Raw genomic sequence first — 5,598 nt, 5'->3', positions numbered from 1 at the left:
GCACAGGGTGGGGGGTGCCCAGACCTGGCTCAAGAAACCATATTCCCCTCCTAGGTCTCCAGACCTGTGATGGAAGGGGCTGCTGTGAAGGCTTCTGCCATGCCCTGGAGACACTTTCCCCATTGTTTTGGTGATTCGCATTTGGTTTAAAGTTACTTATGCAAATTTCTCCAGCTGGCTTGAATTTCTTCTCAGAAAATGAGTCTTTGTTTTCTATTGCATTGTCAGGCCGCAAATTTTCCAAACTTTTATGCTCTGCTTCCTCTTGAACACTTTGCCACTTAGAAATTTCTTCCAGTAGATACCTTAAATCATGTCTCTCAAATTCAAAATTCCACAAATCTCTAGGATAGGAGCAAAATTTTGCCAGTCTCTTTGTACAGCAAGGGTCTCCTTTGCTGTACTTCCCAAGTTCCTCATCTCCATCTGAGACCACCTCAGCCTGGACTTTATTGTCCATATCACTACCAGCATTTTGGTCAAAGCCATTCAACAAGTCTCTTGGAAATTCCAAACTTTCCCACATCTTCCTGTCTTCTGAGCCCTCCAAGTCTGTAGGAATTTCCAAACTTTCCCACATTTTCCTGTCTTCTTCTGAGTCCTCAAAACTGTTCCAACCTCTGCCTGTTACCCAGTTCCAAAGTTGCTTCCACATTTTCAGGTATCTTTACAGCAGTGCCTCACTCACAGTTATGATTTATAGTATTAGTCTATTCTCACTCTGCTAAAAAGACATACCAGGCCAGGTGCAGTGGCTTACACTTGTAATCTCAGCACTTTGGGAGGCTAAGGTGGGCATATCACTTGAGGTCAGGAGTTCAAGGCCAGCCTGGACAACATGAGAAAACCCCATCTCTGCTAAAAAAAAAAAAAAAAAAAAAAAAAAAAAAAAAAAAAAAAAAAATTGCCAGGTGTGGTGGTGCATGTTTTAAATCAGCTACTCAGGAGGCTGAGGCAGGATAATTGCTTGAACCCAGGAGGTGGAGGTTGCACTGAGCCAAGATCATACCACTGCACTAAAGCCTGGGTGACAGAGCAAGACTCCATCTCAAAAAAAAAAAAAAAAAAAAAAGATATATCCAAGACTGGCTAAAAAGAAAAAGATGTTTAATGGACTCACAGTTCCACATGGCTGGGGAGGCCTCACAATCATAGCAGAATGCAAAGGGGGAGCAAAGGAACATCTTACATGGCAGCAGGCAAGAGCTTGTGTGCAGAGGAACTGCCCTTTATAAAATCATCAGATGTTGTGAGATTTATTCACTATTACAAGAACAGCATAGGAAAATGCACCCCCATGATTCAGTTACTTCCCATTGAGTCCCTCCATGACACGTGGGGATTACGAGGACTACAGTTCAAGGTGAATATTTGGTCCCAACATAGCCAAACCATATAAATGATGCAATCAAATTAGAAATGAATACTAAGAAATTCACTCAAAATTATACTTTTACATGAAAATGCAATAATCTGCTCCTGAATGACTCTCAGGTAAGTTATAAAATTAAAGCAGAAATGAAACATTTATTGAAACTAATAAGAACAAAGAGACAAGATAGCAAAATTTCTGGGACACAGCCAAGGCAGTGTTAAGAGGGAAATTTATAGCACTAAATGTCTACATCAAAAAGTTAGAAAAATATTAATTTAAAAATGTAACATCACAACTAAAAGAACTAGGGAAGTAAATCAACCCCAAAGCGGCAAAAGACAAGAAATAACCAAAATCAGAGTTGAACTGAAGGGGATTAAGACATGAAATACCATTCAGAATATCAACAAATTCAGGAAGTGCTTTTTGAAAAAATTAATCATATAGATAGATGACTAGCTAAACCAATAAAGAAGAAAGAAGAGAAGATTCAAATAAACACAATCAGAAACAACAAGGGAGATTTTACCACTGACCCCCAGAAAGGCAAACAACCATCAGATAATATTATGAACACCATTTTGTACATAAACTAGAAAATCTAGAAGAAATAGATAAATCCCTGGATGCATACACCCTCCCCAGTATGAACCAGAAAGAAATTGAATCCCTGAACAGATCAATAATAAGCTCTGAAATTGAGGCAATAATAAATAGCCTATCAACCAAAATAAGCCCAGAACCAGACAGATTCACAACTGATTACATCAGATTTACAAAGAAGAGCTGGTACCCTTCCTACTAAAATAATTCCAAAAAATTGTGGAGGAGAGACTTCTCTTTAATTCATTCTATGAGACCAGCATCATTCTGATACCAAAACCTGGCAGAGATACAACAACAACCAAAAAAGGAAATTTCAAGCCAATATCCTTGATGAACATCAATGCAAAAATTCTCAACAAAATACTGGCAAACCAAATCCAGCAGCACATCAAAAAGCTTATCTGCCACAATTAAGTAGGCTTTATCCCTGGGATGCAAGGTTGGTTCAACATATGCAAATCAATAAATATGATTCATCACATAATCAGAACTAAAGACAAACACCACATGATTTTCTCAATAGTTGCAGAAAAGGCATTTGATAAAATTCAATACCCACTCATGTTAATAACAAAAGCCATATATGACAAAGCCACAGCCAACATCACACTGAATGGGCAAAGGCTGGAAGCATTCCCCTTCTAAATCAAAACAAGATGAGGATGCCCTCTCTCACTACACCTATTCAACAGAGTATTAGAAAAAATACCAGGTAACCCAGCAATCACATTACTGGGTATATACTCAAGGGAATATAAATCATTCTATTAAAAAGACACATGCACACATATGTTCATTCCAGTGCTATTCACAATAGCAGAGATATGGAATCAACTTAAATGACCATCAATGGTAGACTGGATAAAGAAAATATTGTTACATATACACCATGGAATACTATGCAGCAAAAATAAAGAACAAGTTTATGTACTTTGCAGGAATATGGATGGAACTCAAGGCCATTTTCCTTGGCAAACCAATGCAGGAACAGAAAATCAAAAACCACATATTCTCACTTACAAGTGGTAGCTAAATGATGAGAACACATGGACACATATAAGGAACCAACACACACTAAGGCCTATTGGAAGATGGAGTTAGGGTGGGAGGAGAAAAAGGATCAGAAAAAATAGCTAATGGGTACTAGGCTTAATATCTGGTTGATGAAATAATCTCTACAACAAACCCCTAAGACACAAGTTTACCTATATAACAAACCTGCACATGTACCCCTGAACTTAAAATAAAATAAAAAATAAAGAAAGAAAGAGGAAGATTACAAACTAACAATCTAACAACATGCCTCAAAGAACTAGAGAGGCAAGAATAAGCCAACCCCAAAATTAACATAAGAAAGGAAATAATAAAAATCAGAAAAGAACTAAAAGAAATAGAGACAAAAGTGCAAAGGGTCAACAAAAAATGTTGGTTATTCAAAAAAATAAACAAAATTGATGAACCACTAATTAGATTATCCAAGAAGAGAGGAGACAAAATCAGAATAAACAAAATAATAAGCAAATAAAGAGACATTACAAGTGATACCACAGAAATACAAAAGATCATTATGAACCACTATAGATTAACAAACTGGAAAACCTATAGGAAATGGAAAAATTCTTGAAAATATACAATGTATAAAGATTAAATCAGGGAGAAATAGAAAATGTGAACAGACCAATAATGAGTAGCTAGATTGAATCTGTAACAAAAAGTCTCCCAATAAAGAAAAGCCCAGAATCATACAAAATCATAAAAACATTCTACCAGCCAGGCACAGTGGCTCATGCCTGTAATCGCTGCACTTTGGGAGGCTGAGGCAGGCAGATCACAAGTTCAGGAGATTGAGACCATCCTGGCTAACATGATGAAACTTCATCTCTACTAAAAATGCAAAAAAATTAGCCAGGCATGGTGGCGGTGCCTGTAGTCTGAGCTACCTGGGAGGCTGAGGCAGGAGAATGGCATGAACCCAGGAGGCAGAGCTTGCAGTGAGCCAAGATTGTGCCACTGCACTCCAGCCTGGGTGACAGAATGAGACTCCATCTAAAAAAAAAAAAAAAAGAAAAAAAAGAAAGACTCTACTAAATGTACAAAGAAATAACACCAATTCTCCTGAAACTATTCCAAAAATTTGAAGGGGAGAGTATTCACCCTAAGTCATTCTAAGCCACCAGCATTACCCTAATGTCAAAACTACAGGCCAATATCCCTGAAGAATATAGACATCAAATCCTCAACAAAATACTAGCAAACCAAATAAAACATTATATCTGAAAGGTAATACATCATAATCAGGTTCAATTCATATCATGGATGCAAGGATGGTTCAGTATATGCAAATCAATAAATGTGATATATTACATCAACAGTATTACAAAAAACATGTGATTGCCTCAATAAATGTAGAAAAAATCATTTGATAAAATGCACTATCTCATCATAATAAAAATTCTCAACAAATAGGAATAGAGGAAACATACATCAAAATAATAAATGCCATATACACTAAACCCACAGCTAACATCATACTGATTAGAAAAAGGTGGAAAGCCTTTTCTCTATGATTTAAAGCAATACAAAGATGCCCACTTTCACCACTTCTTTGCAACATAGTAATATAAGTCCTAGCCAGAGACAATCGGGTAAGAGAAATAAATAAAAGCCAACCAAATTGGAAAAGAGGAAGGCAAATTGTCCCAATTTGCTAATGATATGATGTTATATGTAGAAAAACCTAATGACTCTATCAACAAAACTTTAGATTTGATAAATGAACTCAGTAAACTTGCAAGATACAAGATCAAATACAAAAATCAGTAGCCTTTCTATACACCAATATTTATCTACCAAAAATGAAATCAAGATAGCAATCCCATTTATAATACCTACAAAAAATTAAACTACCCTGTAATAAATTTAACAAGGAAGTGAACGATCTCTACAAGGAAAACTGCAAAATGCTGATGAAAGATATTGAAGATGACACAGAAAAATGGAAAGACATTTCATGCACATGAATCAGAGGAATTAATATTATTAAAATTACAATACTGCTTAAATAAATCTAAAGATTCAATGCAGCCCCTATCAAAATACCAGTGTTACTGTTGCTGGAAGTCAGGGACCCCAAACAGAGGGACCTGCTGGAGCCATGGCAGAAGAACATAAATTGTGAAGATTTCATGGACATTTTTTAGTTCCCCAAATTAATACTTTTATAATTTCTTATACCTACCTTTACTGCAATCTCTGAACATAAATTGTGGAGATTTCATGGACATTTATTACTTCCCCAATCAACACTCTTATAATTTCCTATGCCTGTCTTTACTTTAATCACTTAATCCCGTCATCTTCATAAACTGAGGATGTATGTCGCCTCAGGACCCTGTGATGATTGTGTTAACTCACAAATTGTTTGTAGAGCATGTGTGTTTGAACAATATGAAATCTGAGCACCTTAAGAACAGGGTAACAGTGATGTTCAGGGAACAAAGGAGATAACCATTAGGTCTGGCTGCCTGAGAGCCAGGCAGAACATAGCCATATTTCTCTTCTTTCAACAGCAAATAGGAGAAATATTGCTGAATTCTTTTTCTCAGCAAGGAACAGCC

Source organism: Macaca nemestrina, chromosome 3, assembly GCF_043159975.1.
Source record: "Macaca nemestrina isolate mMacNem1 chromosome 3, mMacNem.hap1, whole genome shotgun sequence".
Classification (NCBI taxonomy): Eukaryota; Metazoa; Chordata; class Mammalia; order Primates; family Cercopithecidae; genus Macaca; species Macaca nemestrina.
This window is presented reverse-complemented; position numbering follows the sequence as displayed.